The sequence below is a fragment of the Pinus tabuliformis genome, chromosome 1_1 (assembly GCF_031772625.1).
Source record: "Pinus tabuliformis cultivar Carrire ecotype Pingquan chromosome 1_1, CPIR1, whole genome shotgun sequence".
NCBI lineage: Eukaryota > Viridiplantae > Streptophyta > Pinopsida > Pinales > Pinaceae > Pinus > Pinus tabuliformis.
In genome coordinates, this window is record NC_142297.1 from 420,398,746 (window position 1) to 420,421,457 (window position 22,712).

Here is a 22,712-nt window from a genome sequence, read left to right on the forward strand (position 1 = left end):
TTAAAACCAGTATTATAAAAATACCAAGTTAAAAGAAAACAAAACAAAACAAAAACAAAAACAAAAACAAAAAAAAAACTATATCTCTCTTTATGAAACAATATGCATGGATAGAACATTGTTCTTTAAAAGAAAAAGAGAAAATTAGAGGAAAAGATCCAGCATAAAACAGGCCCAGTTAAGGCAGCCCAATGGGGATCACCTTGATAGCAAGACTTTGGTCCCACTAAGTTAAAAACAAACAAAAATAAATAAATAAATAAACTATATTTCTCCTTATGAAACAATATGCATGGATGGAACATTGTTCTCTAGAAGAAAAAGAGAAAATTAGAGAAAAAGATCCAGCATAAAACAGGCCCAGTTGAGGCAGCCCAATGGGGGATCACCATGACAGCAGGACTTTGGTCCCACTAAGTTCAGAGTTCAAGCATCAGTGGACAAAAAAATCAAATATGTATCAGCGTAAAGAAAAGAGAATATGTATCAGCCGTATGTCATGGAAAGCCTAAAAGAGAATCACTGGAGTACTTGAATGATAATGGATGACAGCCCCTTGGAAAAAAACGCAATCCATTTCAAGAAAGTACAATAACACAGAAGCAGGCAAATTTATTTTCCTCCATTATCGCTCACATGCTTTAACTGTTTGGCACTGAAAAGGAGAGGCCGTTACAATGATGACCAATATTTGATGAAGACTTACGTTACACGCAATAAATGATATGATAATGTGCACAATTTAAGTTCTGCTTTACAACTGCAAATTTTGGTGGACAGTTCGACTCAAATCCTGCTTTTACATCTGGCAATACAGTGCTTTATAACGATGTCCCTACAACCATCACATGTCCCAGAAAGTTCTACAGACCGATGAAGTCTAACTATGGGAATTTTTTTCATTTTTTTGGAATTTCTACAGACCGATGAAGTCTAACTATCGGGCGTTAGAATTTGTTGTCCCGACGAGCATTTTTTTCTTTTTTTGTTTGGAATTTGGTATTAGATTTTATTGTAAATAAAGGAAAAGAAGAGAGTTGAAACATGATAATAACCGCTAGCAACAATGTCCAAAATTATACCTCAAAACCACTTAAAATATTCTTTATAAATATATAAAGTTGAAATTTCAGAGAAGACCACCTTTAAATTTCATAGTGTTGATATTTGATTATCCATATTCACACATATAGAGGAAGAAATATTTTTTTATAAATAGAATTTTCATAATGTGATATTTGATCATCCATATTCACACATACAAATTTAGGAAGGAATATTGATGGCCATCAATAATGGTTAATCATATTTTATTTTACAAGTAAACATGATAATAGCAAATAGTAAGGAATATTGATGGTCATCAATAATGGTTAATCATATTTTATTTTACAAGTAAACATGATAATAGCAAATAGTAGCAATATTTAAAACTCCTAACTCAAAACTATTATTTAAAATGTTTTTTTATAAATATATATAAAGTTGAAATTTCAAACAAGACAACTTTTAAATTTCATAGTGTTAATATTTGATAATCTATATTTATAAACACAAATTTAGAAAGGAATATTGGTGTATTGTCAATCATATTTAATTTCATAAGTAAATCACCTTTTCATAAAATTAAAAATTGAATAAATAGTCTAGCTTCCTACCTTGGATTGGATCCGGGAGTTGTAGAAACAATAAAATATATTTTCATAATTTTATAGTGATTAGTTAAATAGATATTCCAATCCATTATGAGAACGTCTATGCAAAGTGGAAATTATAGTTTAATAAAAATTGCAAATTGATATTAGAAGTGGAAAAATTAATTGCTTAAGAAAAGGCAAGGACTTGCATAAATTTCAATGCACATTTACATTTTTACTCTTGTTAAAGTGTTGAACACATAAATAATATGGGTAGTAACTCTTGGTAAATATATTTATTTACATCTTATTCTTATTCATTTTTATGCAAATACTTATTTAAATTATGTTGCACATAATTCACAGTAAATATGCTATTTATTATTTACATGAGCATGAGTTATTTTCAAATATTTTAATTTTAGATGGTTTAATAATGATAAAATCATTGCACAAATATCTAATGGCAGAAATATTTGCCATTTTATTATGCAAAGGTTGCAATAAGACTTTCAATTTATAGTCCAATCAAATGTTTCAAAAAAAAAAATCAGTATTATATATATATATATATATATATATATCAAAGTTAAACATTATAACTTGTATTGGTCATTGCTAAACTAATAGTAGTCAATAGACAAATGTCTCTGGCAAGGACTAATAAATAACAAAAAATCTAAGAAGTGCATCTCCAAGTGTTGCATGGCATCTTAGTCCATGCCTAAATAATTAGAAGATACATAAGAAATAGCTAAGCTTAATATGATTAAATTAAACTTAATATAAGTGTTTAAATAGTTTTGCTTTGACTTGTCATTTGTTTTTGGACTTTTAGTCATTATGTTACACAATGTGATAAATTTTATATTTTTTGAAGAAATTCTATTAAATTTTATATTCCACAATGTGATGAATGAAGTAGTAAATCCTAGGTAGCACTTATAATATGCTTAAATTTTAGCCAATTCAAAATAGATTTTGTGTAAATGTGCAACAAATTCTAAAATATGCTCAAATGCAACATAAGACGTGGTCAAAATCATTGTATTTTTACATTAAATATGGAGTTTAAGCTTGAGGTTGAAACATCAAAAATTCTAAGGTGTTGGTAAATATTCCTTCCTTTGTGTCATGTTTTTATAAATGACTTACAAATTTTCTCCCTAGTGTTTGAATAGGGTTAGACTCATCACTAATATTCTTCTTTTCTTAAAATGAGAAAACATGTGTATTAGTCATCTATATTCATCTAAACTCAATGACAAGAATAAAAATGAATTTTCTTTTAGCAAATTTTCCTTCTAGTGCTATATTAAATCTTACAATTTTCTTTTTTCACAAAGAAAAATTGAAAGAACATGAGTAGCCAAAGATAACACCTCTCATCAACTATTGGTGAGCTTAGTATTACTTACTGATCAAAGTCTTGTCCAACAATCCATCTATGAGGCTAAACAAAATGCCAATGGTATATACTTTGGATGACCTTGGATGTTGAGTATATTATCACCAAGAGAAAAAACCTCAATTTATGTTTTGAATGAAGAAGCCAATAGCATACACTGGTTCAAGTTTTGTTGAGTGAGAATGTAAAAGTGGTTCAACCAAACTCTTCTAATTGCTATTATCTAAAAAAAGAACTCTTATAATTGCTAAGATGACATTTTGTATTTGAGAGACAAGAATTTTCTTATACATATTGCAAATGCAAAAAAAAAATCTATAAAATAGATAAAATGTTGTCTTAGTTGTTTGGATGGCATTCAATGATACTATTCATATAATGGAGGTTCAAATTAAAATACTCTGCCCAAAAGTTAGTTGTTTGGATGGCATTCAATGATATTATTCATATAATGGAGGTTCAAATTAAAATACTCTGCCCAAAAGTTATCAAAAAATGCAATTTTCTTAAAACAAATATCCTATCTAGTGAAATTTCTTCCAATCTACATCCCAATATTAGTATACCTCCATGATAGTGTTAAACACACATGGACAGCAAACAATGTGAAAGATAAATCATTCAGTACATTTTTTATTAACAATAGATGTACATTTATAGTACAAATATGTGACTCTTGGACTGCTGAGTCTTTTCGGCTTCCACACTAACCCTTTAGGATTAGGTGTCCAACATTCCCCCCCTTAATCTGAAGGGTTATGTATGAGTCCAAGAAGAGAGCTGTAATACAAAATGTGCAAAAATGCATGGCAGCACTAGGCTGAATGTGCTCTATGAAATGTTGGTATAAAGGGCGGTGGTTTAAGGATGACCACCAACACTGGAACGCTTAGTGCAGTTCCCGGAACTCTTCCAAAACTGGCAAGAAACTGAAGTTTTCTGCTAGAGGAAGTGATCCTATTGTTTTAAAGAGGGAAACCTTCAACCATAAAAGGGAGGTCTCACCCCACATAAAAGGTAAAACTTCAACCTGAAAAGGGAAGTCTCAACCTGTGATGGTTTAAGGATAACCAACAACTCTGGAATGCTTAATGCAATTCCTGAACTCTTCCAAAACTGGCAAGAAGCTGGAGTCTTCTGCTAGAGGAAGTGTTCTTAATCTGTGATGGTTTAAGGATGACCAACAACTCTGTAATTCCTGGAACTCTTCCAAAACTGGCAAGAAGTTGGAGTCTTCTGCTAGAGGAAGTGTCCCAGATTGCCAACTGAAGGCATGTTCAAGCATCTTTGTCTCTGGCTACAACTCTGAAACTGGTGTGGCAGGTTGTGGCTCAGGCTCGCTTGATGTGACTTTGAAGCTTGTAGATGACCATCATTTCCCCCCCTGTCAGGTACAAGGTGAGAAGATGGAGAAAACTCAACTGCAAGACTGTTCAATATTCTGGAACAAGTTCTGACATGTGTTTGGAATATCTTCTTGGCTGTTGATGCCCATTGCCAAGAAGCGATCCATCCAAGATGAATCTTTGTTCTTGCAGGACGTTTGTTTTTGAAGCACCTGTGTGAAGAATGGCTGGTTTTATGACAGTGCTCACATGGATGAAGATCAAAACAGTGATCTTTCAGATGGCCAACTCGGTCACAGTGTTGGCATTTCACGATCTGTTGTTTTTGTTGTTGTTGTTGCTGTGGAAGAGGGGCAGAATCTGGAACAGCTGGAGCTGAACTGTCATGAGGAGCAGGTGGACTGTCATAAATGAATCCAGCACTCTGAAACTGAATGGGCTTGGCATAGTCTGGAATATGAAAGGACAAGTCCTTGTCATATCCAAGACCAGTTCTGTGCTTGTTGTGGACAAGTTGTTCCCAAGGTCTGATGATGGGCTTGGGAAGTGCAGACTGAGTTTCTGCATCTGCATATACAACTGCTGCTTTATTTGAATGAACTGTACCATTATTAACATGCTGCTGATGGGTGGTTGTCTCAATGTTCTGAACAAAAACAGGTTCAGAATGGTGTCTATTTTGATGTAGCTCTTCTTGCTGTAGCTGTGATTCAAGCTGCAAAAAATCGATCTTTTCCTGTGCATTTTGTAGACATGTCTGAATTTCTGAGAGAGATCCTTTGCTGATTTGTAATGTGTCATCAATAGTAGATAATATCAGAGTTTTAAGGAACTGTAATACTTCACTGGTTCTGGCCATTTTTTCTTCAATGTCTGATTTTCACCTTAAAAAATTGATCACAACCAGCAATATTCTTTATAAATATGCAGCAAATGATTAGTGTGCAACCAGGTAAAGTTTTCAACCATGTACAATTTTCAACATATAACTATTGCAGAAGGACCATTTAACATTGTATTCACACCATTCACCGTAGTCACAAACCATGGTAATGAACCAGTCATTCAACGCACTGAGCTATTAACACCAACACATGAATCAATACACAATACAAGGGTCTGACTTGAGAGAACACCAAGCTCAGGCAACAGACACACAAAGAATGAGATAATGCAGCATACGCTCAGTCAAGTCTTCAAATCGAGTGCAGTTTGTAATTTGGCATCAATTGCTCTGCCATGATTTTCAAGAGAAAAGGGTATCCCTATTGAGTCTCATCCTTCAAAGCTTTCTGGAAACCTGGGTTCTAAGAACCGATACTCTGATTTTGATAAGCTAGGAGAGGTTACATCAATTATTACTCAAATCCGAATAAAATCATTGATGTGAACTACTATCTTGTGGAAACTTTGAAAAGATCGACCTGAGATGAACTATTGGAATCATTGCCTGAAGAGTTCTTTCATCTCTCCTGCCTTAATCATTTGAGAATATACGCAGGTGGGAAGTCGCTAACGCTGCCTGAGTCGTTCCAGGAATCTTACAAACCCTCGTGATCTTCACTTGACTGGCTGCTCCAAATTGAATGGCTACCAGAGTCGTTCGGTAATCTTATGAACCTCCAAGATCTTCACTTGTCTGGGTGCTCGCGCCTGGAAGAGTATGGAGCGTATGGAGACGTTCAGACAGTGCAGCAGTATTGGACTGTGTATTCAAACGTGTGAGTCTCTGAATAATTTTGAACAAAGTCGGTTCGCCTTCAGAAGAGAGAAAGTAGGGCCGGCCAACAATCAACTCGTCCCTACAAACAATAAACCCAACTCAGTTATCTCAAACTCCCATTGATAGGCTACAAGGAGCTACAGCCACTCAACAGTCCGACAGCTTCAAATCCCAAGTCCCGGCCATGCCAAACGAGGTTGTGGGTTTGTATAAACTCTAAAATCCATGGTGGATACAATAAGCTTCTTTTCCGATGTCATTTTAAATGTTTAAACTCCCTCATTTGGTAAATCGGAATTCAGAGCTAACATATGCTCCCGTGTTTACATTTTACCATTGTCAAAAATAGGCTGAATGCAACCGATCCTGAAGTCCAAGCTACCTTTTGCAAGGGCCAGAGTCACTTCTGGACTGACCTCGGTTCTGTTGAGAGAATTTGGACTTCCTGTGGCAGTGCCCGAGCTTCAGAAGATTTGAGTCACAGAGTCACTCTCGCATATACCCCAATCTTGCACAGAAGACGCTTTGACCTGCATAGAAAACTGTACATTACCTCGGCTATCTCTTTTCTTGACTTCGCATTCCACTCAGAACGTCTGATCCACAGAGTGATTCCCGACCCTACATAGACTATGTTCTCCCACTTTGGAATACTTCTCAGATTTCGGATTTATTGTTGCTAGTGCCTGGATAGATGAGAACGGTTTAAACGTTGTCCCTTGAGAGACTTGACGGCCGGGAAGTTTGATCAAGTGCCACAGATTTCGGGGATCCTCCTCGCTTGGACTAAGAAAAAAGTTTGCAGCGGATATAGTTCAGAATGAGGGCTTTTCTTTTTCCTTTTTTTTTTGCATTTACAATGACACTAGCGAGCTTTTCCATCCGCAACCTGTGGCCAATGAATAACCTGCTAGTACTCTCTGCCTCGTCGTCGCTTTTCTGAAGACCTTCTCTCTGAGCGAAAGCTCTTACGGCCTGATTTCAGTCCTCAAAGCCCTTTTTCAAATGGGCGCAAATGGGCGATTTAGAGGCTGCATACAAATTGTTTGATGAAAAATATACGGCCGAGTATTCAAAGAAATGCAAAGAATAACGCACACAACATTTCGCTGAGACCACAATTCACTGAAAAATGCAGAGGATAGAGGCGTTGATGACAGATGCGTCAGAACAGTTAGCGCAGAGTGACCAGCGGAACCGATGGGGAGAGCGACAGGGTGAGCGTTAGACTGAGAATGGCAGAATATATAAAACGCATAGATGCCGAGCGCAGAGAATTGTCAGACAGTAGAGGCGCAGGAAGGCAACTCAGACACAGGATTATGGGCAGAGGTGCAGGACTGACATGCACATAACAGGCCACAGAAAAACAAGCGGCTCTGATACCATGTTAAACACACATGGACAGCAAACAATGTGAAAGATAAATCATTCAGTACATTTTTTATTAACAATAGATGTACATTTATAGTACAAATATGTGACTCTTGGGTTTCAGATCCCAAGGTCTCTTGGACTGCTGAGTCTTTTCGGCTTCCACACTAACCCTTTAGGATTAGGTGTCCAACAAATCAAAAAAGCACTCGGTAATTAAGTATAGCATTGAAGATACTATAAATAAATATGACATTATTGAACAAACAAAGAGAAATGGAAAAATAGATTAGAGTGCCTCGCAACTAAAACAGATACTAAATATTTGAATGCATATTGTATTTATTTCCTACAAAAGAACAAAGCTTTAATCTCTTTTTCCACATTTCATTTAGCACAGATAATGGGGAAAGAAAAAAGAAGAAATGGAAATTCGCAACCAGTGAGTTTGAATTATATGATACCTACCATTATATTTGATCCGCACGAGAAAGAGATGTGTTTCCTCCACCTTTCACGCAATATTTTTGATATTTCACAATTCACATGCGCAAAAGATAGTCAACTTAATTGTTATGGGATGAGATGCATGCTTGAGACCCATTATTGGTTAGTTACGAGTATTTACTTAATCCATTTTTAAAATTGGAGACGTGAGATGAGCTATGTTCGTACTTGTTAATCTATTTTGAAAAATTATGGTGAAAATAAATTTTTAAGGTTGAATTTTGAAAATATTAGTTAATGATATGTATTAATTGTAATTATTTCTAAAAACCGATGTAAACATTTAGTGAGATATGTATATTTTTTTTAACAAAAAATAATAATTTTATCTAATTTGAAATAAGGAACAAAATTACATTATATAGATGTTGACAGCATTAAGTTAGATAAGCCTTTGAGCTTATGAACAATAAAAAAGTAAATTATAAAATTATATAAATATGTCGAACTTAAGTGTGATAAAAGTGACTTAACTTCTCTTTTTTTCCTTTCTTTTTTTTGAACCTTTCACAAACCCCCACACGTACCATCTCCAATTCCTCTTCAACTATGTGCAAGGGGATTTGTTTGTGTGAGTCTAAGCTCTCACACACATGAGTTCTCTTTATTCACCCTCTTTTTATTGTGTGTTTCCTCTTTATGTTGCTTTGATGCTTTGATCTCTAGTAATTTGATACCTTGTGAATGTGGGTTATGATTTGAGACTAAGCCACAACATCCCCTTCTCCTTGGTTACCATGTTGAACATGTGAACCCAAATTTGGATGGTTCTCCATGGTTTCTTCTTCTTCCACTTCCAAAAGGTGAGGGTGGAATACCTACCATCCCTTTAGTTTATGGGCCTACCTTTTTTTCTACTTTGGGATCCTTTTTTCTTATGGGTATGTGCTCTACAAGTGTCGTGTTTGAAGGCATATTTCACATATGAATGTCGTGTTCTCGTAACCTAATACTTGCATCCACTAAAAAAATTTATGTTTTAGTTAAATGTTGTCACCTAGGCTCACGTCTATATCCACACAATTTCTCGAAAAAGTAAAGATACATTCTTTAGTCTTTCAAAGTCTATCTTTTTGAATTTTTCGTAGAGTATTTCAAATATCCTCTAGGACCTTATGGTGCCAAAAAAGAAGAGGGGAATTGGGTAATCTCACCAATAAGGGAATTGTTGAGACCACCTTAGTCATAGCATCAAAATATGGGAACCATGGAGTAATGAAGAGTTTAACTCTCCCCCAAAACCATGGCCCATCTTTTAGGATGTATTGGAGATATTTTTGTGTATCAAATTGAAAAATGAAGAAACCTTTAGAACATAAATAGATATCATAGTTGGGGGTCTGAGTAGAGAAAACCCACTAGTGTAATGCAGTATATCTATGCCAAAAACAATTTAATATGCATATGAAATAACTCTATTGGAGAACATAAAAAAGTAGAATTTACCTCTAGAATATTAACTTACATGGCTAGTTCTTGTTCCATTTGTTCTACCATGTAGGGTCCTCGGTTGTTTTGGATTTCATCTGATGGGATTTGAGCCTTCCCTTGCACTACATCCTTGAAAGTGGCATATCCACTAGGGTTTCTCGAGATCTGAGCTTCAAGAGGTGGCCTCATATTTAAAATGATGGTGGAGTTCCACACGATGGCATAGTCCTTCACCTAAAAGGAGTCTTGTATCATTTTCCATTTAAATAAAAGCATTGAAAATTGCAGATATACTGAGACTATTATGAATTATATGTTTCAAGTTTTCCACTAGATCTAAAATCGTGATCGAGAAAATGGAGATCTTCCTATTAAAACTTTTTAGGAAAATCTAAAATGTTTCCTTTCCCATCTCTGTTTAAATTTTGGTCAAATAAGAGAGGGAAAAACAATGGGGATTCCCATGGGAAGACAAATCCCTCATATACACAGGCAACTTTAAATCTTCATATCCCAAATCAACCGCATGAGCTTCTTCTTTGATGGATTCAAATCTGAGGGAGAGCATAAGCATTATATCCTTACACACGGAGAGAAGGATGTTCAACAAATATCCCCATAGGGCACACCAGACATGGCCACCTCAACAAGCCACGTCTACTAGAGATATAAGATTTGGGCTCATTTTTTATACTTTGTTCTTTATCTACAATTTTGTGAGGGGCCCATTCACAAAAGTTTTTAGCGAGGGAGAGCATTTTCTTAACCTCAAGGGCCATTTGCAAACAGTAAAAAAAATTGGACCATTGCATGGTAGATTTAACCATAATATCCCATCGGTCCTTCTCCCTAAGGATGCAAAGGACAATGTCTCTACTCCATTGCTTTCCTTGGATGCTTGCTAGTTCGATACTAGTGATGACACCTAGCAAAGAACTCAATGAAAACCTAACCCTAGAGTAATGTGAGAAATCCATCTTCATCAATAAAAGAGGATCCAAGAATAGGGTGAAGGTTATCAACATTAAGCTTATGTCAAACTCAAAAAGCACAAGTGTTGTGATACATGTATTAATTTTAGTTGTTTCTAAAAATTATTGCAAAACATTAGTGAAATGTGTATTAGTTGCAATTTTTTTTAGAAATGATTGCAAAAAAATAGTGAGACAATTATCTACATGGAACTTCTCAGAGTTAGTGAATTTTATCGATGAGGCTAGGACAGATGGCATTAAGGCTTAAATACGACATCAAATTTTTTGTCCAATCAAGTGTTTACAAATTAGTTTTTTAAATACTAATAAAAAATATTTTATTTATTTCTAAAGTTTAACATTAGGTTTTGCATAAGTCAAAGCTAAACTAATAGCAACCAAACAAAAAATTAATTACTAGAGTCCTACTTAGACAAAGATACTAATAAAAATATCAGAAATTCATCTTACTACATCCTCTAAATATGCCCAATTAAATTAAATTATTAAAATATGCATAGACTCATGCATAAACTTTGAACTAGAGATAAATATCGTAAATGGAGTGGTCTACTGAATTTGTATTAAATATGTTTACAAATATTAAAAAATATGGAAGTTACACATATAAGTAAATATAAAGTATAGATTAAATTTACAAACTTAAATTTTGTAATTCTCTTGAGAGATAAATCTTACATATTCATAGATTAAAAGTAAACACAAAAAATATTCTTCTCTAAATAAATGACAAGGTAAAAATATTTAAATATTTTATAAATAAACGTAATTGAAAATATAAACATCTACGAAAAATCCAACATGTGCCACAAGTGACTAGGGCATGCAATATAAAATTGTATTTCCTTCTTCCACCATGTTAATATAGGTTAAGATTGTAGGTTGTAACCCTCTGTTCTTTGGGAATGAACAGATGTTTGTTTGTTGTTATTGTTTGTTTTATAAACTATAGACAGAGCCTGAAGTCATCCAGGTAGCCTTCGAACTGCTCTTGCTCTGCAATTGCATAGTGGATGAATGCTGCTTCATTCGATCTCTAGTTTAGTTTATGAATTAAACATTTGACTTACAAGAACATCTAGATGCCCTTTTGGTAGCTCAGTAACCTCCCAAAACCTTCCTTCATACTTTTCTCTTTACTGTTCATCAAAACCTAGCTTAACTCACTGAAAATAGCTGCACATCTGAGCCAAAACCCATTTCAGTTGCGCTCCCTGGACCATCGCACTATATTCCACTGTAACTTAGTATGCATCGCACCTCTCGAATGTAGTAAGTGCGATGCATCTCTATTTCTGTGAAGCCCAGGTGTGATGATTGACTGAACTCTTTTTCCATTCTAGAAATTGAGGGTTTTTGACCTTATTTTCAGTTTTGTTTGGTTGTTTTGCTGCAAATGAATGGTGCCTCTTTACTGGAACTCGCTTGCATCACTTATATAAGCCCCAATTACATTAGTATTAGTGAATGTTTTTGTGTGTTTTTTCATCATTTACAATCACTTGTCGAAAATTTGTTTAAATCGATTTGTTGCTTTGATACAAAAAGTGTCGTAATTGTCGTTTTGTGTTGAAAGGAGAAGTGTCATGAATTCTTCCTTCCATTGATAATCGATTGAAATTTTCTTCATGTATTTGGTTTGGTTCGTTTATATTCAAAGTGTCAAAATCATTTTTATTCAAAATTGAAAAGTGTCGTTGAGTCTTCCTTTCTCTTTTGAAGAAGAAATTGTCGAAATTGTCATTTTGAGTAAAATATTTCAGATATTTATTACATTTAGTTTTCCTTTTTGGCATTCTTCACATTAAGGAGAACGAAAACAAATACATGCATTTGCATTTAGAATTTTTAGATTTGTGTGTGTAAATATGATTTAGGGAAATGCACTAGTGTGTGCTCTTTGCTCTTTGCTTAAAAGCGATGTTATTTTCTTTCCCTAGTAGCTAGGATTTTCATTGCTCAAAATAAACAAAGATTGTTTATCATTGTAGATTGTTTTAGGAATTTCAGATCATCATCATGTGGTGAACCATTAAAAGGCAAAATCTAAGCAAGATCAACTTTAAAATAAACTTCAATGAACCTAACAATGCTTTGGAAATTAACACAACATATCTAGAGGTCTAGGCTAGAGACGTGTTTTGGTGTCATTTAAACTAGTGGTTATCATTTTCATTGAAGGTTGGGTGATTCTTCCTCCTTGATACGACAAGTGCTAGCATGGACTTGTGCTCCCCATATCGTCACGTATATATTGGGAGACCACAATAGGCTTATATCCTTTATCCATAGGAAACTGAGTCTGCCACCTTATCGATCGCAATGCACTAAACACAGCATTCGGGAAGATTGACTACTGTACATAAGTCCTTGGTAATTTCTTTTTAATTTATCACCAAGGTGTATATTGCAGTTTTGCGATAGGTTTGGTAATCCCTCTGTCTAGATTTTCTAGAGTAGTCACTTTCGTTCCTTTTCAACTCGTTAAAAGAAAAGGCCCATCTGATAACTTGTCCTTTCAGGCTCTTTAAAAATCGAAGGAAACTAGAGTCATATTTAGCTTTTTCTAAACTCTTAAAAACTGAAAAAACAAAGTTGTGTCAAAACATCATTAAAATTAATTGAATTCAGAATAACATCAGTTTCCCCTTAATTTTGAGTTAATCAAATAATCTGAAATCGTGGAAGAAAGTCAATCAAGACCTCACCATTCATGGAGACTAGCGAGTCAACCATATTTGACTCCGGAAGCGAAGCCAATCCAAACAAAGCGGGCTCATTTAACTGAGTCCAATTCATCTGGTTTATTTGAAACTTTTGTTTCAACATCGTCAGAGACTACAGTTACTCCAATTATTTCTGGTACATCTGCCTTAAGAGAAGAAGTTCCGCAGTTACAATAGGACATTGGAATTGATCCTACCGTAACGGTAGACACTTCTGTACCTAAAACAACTCCATCTAGAGTTGATCCAAAACCCCTCTTAGTTCAAACTGAGGCTACTTTTGAACCAGTAGTTGTTCAAGAACCTCCCTTTGAGACTAAATTTCATTTACCTAAACATATGGAAGTTGAGTTTCAGTATTCAGAAGGTGTCACCCCTCCAGTATCTATCATTGCAGAAGCTACACCTTCTTCAGCCCCAGAAATATTTTACGGACCTGACGGTCTACCTCTTCCACCTGGTCTGATTGCTGTAGAGGAGATAGTAGAGGATCCCCCATCTAGTACCCTGTTTCAGTTTGGAACTGGGATTCATTTGTATCCTTCTACTCCTGTGTTTGGTTCTTTCAATCCCCCTTCATCGCAAGTTCATGTTGAATCGCTTGGAGAACTCATGGATAGACTAGACATGTTTGAGCAACCATCAACATCTAGGAATGTGTCATCTAACATGGCTGCGAAGGAACCTCCTGTTGCTATTCATATAATGTTTTATGGTACACCATCTATTCTAGTTGGTTATCAATCACTAGCTGAAGTCCACTCAGGGGCTGCTTCGGCGCCATGGTCTACTCCTATTTATTAAGCTGGAATCCTATATGGTCCTTCTTATGTTGAAACTCAACAATTTGATCCCGCATGCCAGTATCAATTTTGGCAAACCAGTTTTCAAAGACTGATATATCCTTTAAACACTGGACTGCCGCCATATGGAGAGCAGTATGCTTTTTCACTATTTCCTCCTAGGGAACAACCATATCAGAGTTGCAAACAACATTCAGGTAAAACTGGAATTACATCTAGTGTTTGGATACCAACACTGCTAGAACAACCAAGGGTTGTATATCCAACACAACTGATCTGACCTGTGTCGAATATTCCCACTACACTTGCTATTATGACTGTTTCGCAAACACAAGCACAGCCTGTTGTGTCTCAACCTAAACCTGTTCCTTCTTCCTCGCAACCTCAAGTTTCGAGGTAGAAGACTCAAGTCTCTCAGGTTGTGGTGCAACAGCCACTTGTCTCTATGGCTCAACCACAACCTTAGGTTAGTGCTTCTTTATATGGAACGACTCAGGCACAAACGGGTATTTTCAATCCGCAACTTGGTCAATCCTGCGGTATTGGGCAACAGCAAATGGTCCAACAACCATGGCGGCCACAATACCAACAACCACAATTCCAGCAAACCCAACCTCAATTTGGGCTTGGTTTACAAGTTCAGACTGGATTTGGTCAATATCAAGCCTACCAAGGACCTGAGCAACAAGGCTTTGTAGGTTATGGACAACCGCATTTTCAAATCGGTTATCAACAACCACACTATACTAGTTATGTCCAACAACCTTATCAGAGTTACTAGCAACATATACATTATGTTGGTATGCAAAGACCTACTGCTCAGGCAATTCCATCTTATCTTGGGTATGCTCCACCCAACCTGAATCAGCAGTTGCCTTTTGTAGCAACTCTATAATTACCAAATTTGAACTGGCTAATGATCCAATTGCATACGCCCCTTGGTGGCCAGCGATTCCTCATAAACTCCCCTCGGACATTCCTAAGTTCAATGGAAATCCTAGTGAAGATCCATCGAATCACATAATGACTTTTCATTTGTGGTGCTCATTTAACACTCTAAATGATGATTCGATTAGACTTCACCTTTTTTAGAGAACGCTTACTGGTCTAGCAGTGAAATGGTATATTGAATTGCCTAGAGCTTCGTTTGATAACTTCACCTTCCTTACCACTACTTTTCTAACCCACTTTCAGTTACCTATTAGGTACGAAACTGGAATAAAACTCCTTACCAACTTTAAACAGACCACGTCCACTCACATATATGATCATATTCATGAGTGGTGGCATCATCGTCGAATGGTAAGAACGTATGTTCCTAATCAGCTTTTAGCTGAGTGGCTTATTAAGTCCCTATTTCCATCTATCACTGAGGACGTGGCAAAAGGTGGAGTTGTCATTGAAAATAAAGTCATTGCTTGTGCCCCATATTTAGATTTGATCTATACACAATCTGGCACACTCTACGAAAAAATTCCTAACGCTCCTAGACCAGCTTTTTCCATTCCTCCTCCTTCTAAATCGAATAGGGACTCTCATTTCGATGACAGTGTGATAGGTGCCTCAAGCACACAAACTGCAAGAGGTCCATCTAGTCAAGATCTTGTTGTTTCTAGTCAAAATGCAAATGACAATTCTCTTGCCTCAAAGATTAATGTTGTGTCATCTGACAAAGGCAAAAATCCAAAGCAACCAGGGGGCAAGAAGAAAGGGGAAAATAATAAGAAAATCTAGGAGAATTGCACTCCTAAAAAATCATCTGAGAACCCTACTGCGGAAAATAAACCTCCTTGTTATCCATGTTTGATATGTAACGAGGAGAATTTTAGGAGAGATTTTCCACATCAAGTTGAGGTTTCAAAACTCTTGAAGGCTTCAAATACCTCAGCGGTGTTGACTGATCCATTTCCAAACCCAGAAACTAATTTGTTTGCTATCGATAATGCTTCCACATCCCACGTGCTTATGCTATCCATCACAAACAAGAAAAATGATGTTTTGATATCGACAAGGAGTAAATATTATGGGAATCCATCATCGTTGAACAACCAGGCTACAGATCAACGTAGTGGTTCAACAATGACTTCGCCAGAAGTAGTCCCACCCATTATTCTTGAATTAACTATAAAGCCGCCAAAGGGAGACGTACATAAATCGACATTTAATCCTCGTGCTCGAGCTGCTCAGAATTATAATATAGTGGAGGATCTGGCTCAATCGCCATCCGCTATGTCGACACTTGAGGTATTGTAGAATTGTCCTTCCCAAAAGCAGTCTTTGTTATCAGCAATAGGTGGGATCGATCCAAAAGATTCCAATCTTGTGGCCTTTATTCATAAAGGATATACGCCTTAGTTACCAACCCAACTCGCTTTCCTTATACAAGTAAAAGCCCTCAATAAAAATGTTCATCGAACCATCATTGATGAGGGGGCCTCTACCTGTATTATGTCAATGAGTTGTTGGAAAACTCTTGGTTCACCACCCTTGTCATGACCACCAACAAAATTAAAAGCGTTCGATGGAAGAACGTACACTCCATATGGGATTTTAAGTAACTTGCAAGATGACCTAGGGGGCAAGACAGTAGAAATTGAAGTTGAGGTCATTGATGGAAACCTTGATTACAATATTTTACTAGGAAGGCCCTAGATTTATGATATAGCTGCCGTTGTGTCTACATATTTTAGAAAGATTGCATTTCCCTTCCAAGGTGGAATCACAATCGTTGACCAACTAGCCTTTTTTCTAACAGTTCACAAGCTAATGGAAGCATTCCATTGATCCATGGAAGTTCACAATCGCTTCAAAATGTTGGAGTAGGTCTCCTAAAAGACCCTTCCTTAATGGCTACTTCCCCCCTGCCTCCACCTAGTTTCACAGAAGTGGCCATAATGGAAACCTATCAAACGATCTCTTCTACACCATCTGAGTTTAAGAAGAGTTCCGACCATTTTGATAGTGAGTATCATCACAAGGAGTTGCCACCAAACCCCATCGAATCTTTGTAGCAGGCAATTTTTTGGGCTTGGGCGGCAAACCCAAATCAACACTCAACGAGTGATTGGGTAGATAGGTATTTATAATACAATACCTCTTTTGATCCTTGGTGTCGCATACATACTACAGACGAACGAATCATCCAATCAATGATTATAGGAGAGATGACGTGGGAAAGTTGCGATCATCATTCCCACCTTCAAGATGACAATGAAGATTATTCAAACGACCTCAATCACACCTGAATTGTTGATTTTTTATTAAATTCTATAAAATAGAGGAGATTTTGAGAGAAATTTGTCCAACATTGAAGAAACTATCACCACTAATATTTCAATCAAACCAAATGTGGTAGAGAATATTCACATTGGCAAATCTTGTTCTCCATCAGAACTAGAAAACTATTGTGCTCTTTTTCGTGAATTCAGATATGTCTTTGCATGGTCATATGAAGAAATGCCAGGCATTGACCTGATAATCGTTGAACATGAAATCAAGATGTATCCAGATGTCAAACCAGTATGACAACGGCTTCGACCTGTTCATCCAAAGAAAGCCACTGCCATTAAAGTAGAGGTTGAAAAAATTTTGCATGTTGGATTCATTCACCCTGTTCCTCTCACTGGTTGGGTATCAAATATTGTTTCTGTGATGAAAAAACAAGGAACGATTAGAGTGTGCGTCGATTATAGGGATGTAAATCAAGCATGTCCAAAGGACAACTATCCTACACCCTTTATCGACCAAATTATTGACAAATGTGCCGGATGTGAAATCTTTTCATTCATGGATGGATTTTCCGGATACAATCAAATCAATATCTGCCCACTGGACCAGTTAAAAACTACATTTATATGTCTGTGGGGCACATTCGCATACCGTAAATTACCTTTCGGTTTGAAGAACGCAGGGGAAAATTTTTAGAGGGAAATGAATTATGCCTTCCATGACATTAAACACATCATTCAACCATATCTCGACGATCTGCCTGCTCATTCACGAAAACGGACTAATCATCCACAACATTTGAGAGCCATATTTTTACATTGCCGACACTACAGGATAAAACTCAATCCACACAAATGTGTGTTTTGCATTGGTTCTGGTTGATTGCTTGGTTTTGTAGTTTCTAAGGAGGGAATTTGACTCAACCCATTTAAGGTTCAAGCAATACTTGACATGCCTCCACCTTCAAATTTGCTTTAGATTCAGAGACTCCAAGGGAAAGCTAACTTTCTGAGAAGGTTCATTCCACATTATGCTGAGCTTGCTAAAGGTTATACACGTTTTTGAAAAACTGGGTACCCTTCCAATGGGATCAGGTTGCGCAAGCTTCCTTTGATGCTTTAATAGATTTCCTGATAAAAGAATCATTAATGTATGCTCCTGACTATCAAAAAGACTTTAACCTGTAACTCGCCGCTAGAGCTACAACCATCGCTATGGTTTTAGTGCAACAACATGACAGAACTTAAAATCCTATATATTATAGAATTCGTAATCTTAATGATACAGAAAGCAATTACTTTTATGTTGAAAAGTTGGCTTTAATAGCCATTCAAGCAGTACAGATATTTTGACACTGTGTACTCTTTCGCAAAACTACCATTGTGTCAGATTGCAACCCTATGACATACATTTTGTCACGTCAATTGCTAGGGGTTAAATATTCCAAATGGATATCCATTTTGTGGGATTTTGATCTGGAATTCACCAAATCCAAATCAAAGAAGTCTCTTGTCTTTGAAGAGTTACTTTGCGACTTTCCCTCATCCTCCAACGATTTAACATCAAAAGCATCAATCGTGGATGAGACTCTATTTTTGATATCGTCAAGTGATCTGTGGTACGGGGATATACTGGTCTATCTCCAAACCCAAAATTTTAGGCCTAACATCTCTCGCTCTGAACAACTATGTACTTGATACCAAGCTAAAGACTATATAATCATTGGTGGTACACTTTACCATCATGGTGTTAATACGGTTTGAATGATTGTCATTCAGGTGCTTATGGGGGGCATCTATCTGGTTACGCTTGTGCACAAAAGACCTTATGATCTGGTTACTTATGGCCCACCATATTCAAAGATTACATAATTGCAGTCAGAAGTTGCCATGCTTGTTAGATTTTTGATCCCAAAACCAGATTACCACCTGTACAACTGCATCCAGTTGTTGTTGTTGGCCCATTCGTGAAATGGGGCATTGATTTCATGACATGTAACCCCAACTCGGTCGGGGGGCATGGGTATACTATAGTCGTTGTTGACTATTTTACAAAATGGGCTGAGGCAATGCCTACATTAAACAGCAGCAGCGAAACGGTTGCTCTTTCCTTTTTCAATCATGTAGTTTCTAGATTTGGTGTACCACAGGCTATAGTCACAAATCATGGGTCACATTTTTGCAATCACATGATGATCGAATCAACTGCCAAATTAGGACTATCCCATGATAGTTCTACTCCATATTATCCGCAGGCTAATGGACAAGTTGAGGCAATCAACAAAATCCTAAAGCGCATGCTGCAGAGAATGATTGGAGTCCATAAACGGAATTGGCATTTAATCATGTACTCAACTCTATGGGCATATAGGACTTCGGTAACAAATGCGACCAGATTTACACCCTTTCAGTTGGTGTATGGTCTAGAAGCAGTCTTACTAATTTAGTGCGAAAACTCATCCCTCAAGCTTGCAATCAATCTGCTCCCTGAAACTTCTGAAGAAGAGGCTCCTTTCTTGGAATTAATCCATCTAGATGAAACCCGTCGTGATGCCGTGTTGGCTAACAAAGCACACAAGAAACGAATTAAGGCTCAATATGACCAAAATGTTAAGCCTCGTGTCTTCTTAGAAGGTCACCTGGTCTTGCTTTACAATCAAGATTCTAACAAATTAGGAGCAGGTAAATTTGAATCATTATGGATGGGCCCTTACATTGTTAAATGCATATTGACAAAAGGAGCCTATGAGCTTGTCGATTATGATGGGATTCCACCGTCGCAGCCCTGAAATGGGTTGTATCTTAAACATTACTATGCTTGATTAAGTGTAGTAAACTCATTATATATATGCTTTTATTGAATTTTTGAGTGTTTTCTTTTAGATTCGTCATTTTGGTTAGGTAATCCACTTCACATTTGTTGCAGATGTCAGACTTTTTGGAACCATTTGTTGGGTGTGCTGACGGAGCTAGTCGTAGTGCGCAGAACCTATCTTCTGCGCCTTGGGCCATTTTCACTCCAAGCGAAGTTAGTGAGTTTCAGGGGGATATGTATTGGTCGATCGACGAACAACATCATTGACTATAGCACGTTGATTGAACTTCTCTCTAATGCCACTTCACATGGCATACGCCGACTCATTGTCAGGCTAGATTCACAACTCATCATTCTATAGCTTACTAGTGTTTATTCCATTTGAAACCCAGATATTTATTGCATGTTCCTAAGAGTTAGGATTTTGGAAAGACATTTTGATTCCATTCAATATCAACACATTTCCAGGAACTGAAACACATTGACTGATTCATTAGCAAACTATGTGTTAAATAGACATTTGCAGCATTTGTAAAGAAAGCATTTCGCATCAACATTTGCATTAGGATTTCACCACTTAGCCAAAAAAAAACTCTAAAAATCAAAAGTAGATAGTTGTTTATAGTTTTTACAAACTGTTTTGTTTACAAGAAAAAATCGGTCATCTGACCAAGAAACTCAAAAGGAATGCAGAAAAACATCCTAGACTAGTGATGTTGGTGATAACATGTCACCGCCAATGTTATCATGTGCAGGAGCCTAGTCCAACAACTCGGTACACCAGTAGTATGGCGCTGTAATCTCAAAGGTAACTCATCAGTCCTGACATCCTGAATGCCAAGAGTGAGGCCCTCAATCTGATCCTGCAACACTACCAGGGTCTCCGATATGTCCAGATCTCGAAGGATGGCCCTCCCTACAGCCTCTCCTACTGGAGCATCATCTGCCTCCTGTGGGCACGCCACTGGTCGCACTGATCCAATATCTACACACACATATGAGTTTACTTAGTCTTGATAACTTCAAAACGCATAAACAGTATAAAACTGAAAAAACAAAGATGTGGTCGAATCATTTTACCTATAGCACTCCATTGCTCACTAGTTGGTAAAGCCAAATTTGGATCGCCACGGAAATCCATCCCAACATATGGATACTCCACAGACACCATCTCCTAGCGTTGAACCACTCGAAAAAGTCATCTGAGAAGGAGATCTATGATTGACCGGCATGTCTAGCCATAAGATCAACCCATCTCTACATCTGTGGTTCCCTCGATGCTAGAAATCCCAGTGAAATGTTTTGAGGTTGCATCAGTGTAATTATTTCCAAAGCAAAAGCAGTCAATATGGATCCATAACCAAAGTTCTTGGTTCTTCCATTCTTTAATTTGGACATTTGTTCTTTCACAATAGGAAGTATCACCTCACACCAATTGAACACCTTCGATTCCAGGCATTCAAGGGCAGACTGCATGTAAGATCTATTCACTAAATGTAAGGCCACGCTGCCAGCCAATCTAGCAAAGGTAAATAAAATGGTCCTCAAAGGTCGATCAGTAACATCCCAGATATTTATCTTACCATCTCTACTGGGTTGAGATCCATCCCTGCAGAACTGACGAATGTAATCTTTCACGGATTCGCCCCCACGAGCAAATCCTGATAATGAAAGAGGGGCGCCACTCCTCAACAAACCCATCAGGAAATAAATATCCTTGACCATGAAAGGAATATATTTACCTCTAATCTAGAACACCTGGTCAATGGGATCCCAAGCATTGAGAAGATACTGCAACAAACTGATCTGTTGCCTCATGCTGGATATACGAAAAAACTTTTGTAAGCCACAGTTTCTTAAGGCATCCACAATGCCATGGTCATGTAAAGCAATCATATCCTCCTCTTCATGTTCTCGTTCATTCCATGTGACAACCATCTTGATCCAACAAATATCTGAAATACAAACAATAGATGAGTTAGGATCCATTTTTGAGCAAAAACAGGTAAAAATTTGATGAAAAATCATTGTGTAAAGTTTCCCTTCTGCGCCCATCGCACCCTTCCTTTGAGCAAGGTGAGATGCATACTATCTGGCCTATAGGTGCGATGATTGAGGAATGAAATCTTTGAACCCTAGGGGCCCAGAAAAGTGGAAAATATTCCTCATAATCAAGAAAAGATGGAATGAAAATGAAGAGCTCAAGGATAGCTCCTACCTGGTCTAGACAGCATGGAAAATTGTCCACAGGATCTACTGAAATCGACTGGTGAAATTTGAGGGGGGAAACAGCTCCAAAGCTCCAAAATCCCAAATTTGAAAAGAAATGATGAAAGTGAAAGGTAAAACTACTTTTTTATGTTTACTATTCATCTACTTCAAGTAAAATGTGAGTTTTGGTTCATATATATGAATTTCTAATCAATTTGATGGAGTTTTGAGTAGGTCGAATAATTGATGAAAGAATTTGATGTGCTAAACAGTGAATTGAACATCTTGGACCACCATTCAAGCATAGTTTTTCGTTTCAAGCTTGTGTAAAAATGAAACTGAATTCAAGCATATTTTTTCACTTCGAGCTTGTGTAAAAATGAAACTGAATCCAAGCATAGTTTGTTCGTTTCAAGCTTGTGTAAACATGAAACCGAATCCAAGCATAAGTTCCCCATGGTTCAAGCTTGTCTAAAAATGAACCCATTCTCAAATTTTAACCCTTGTGA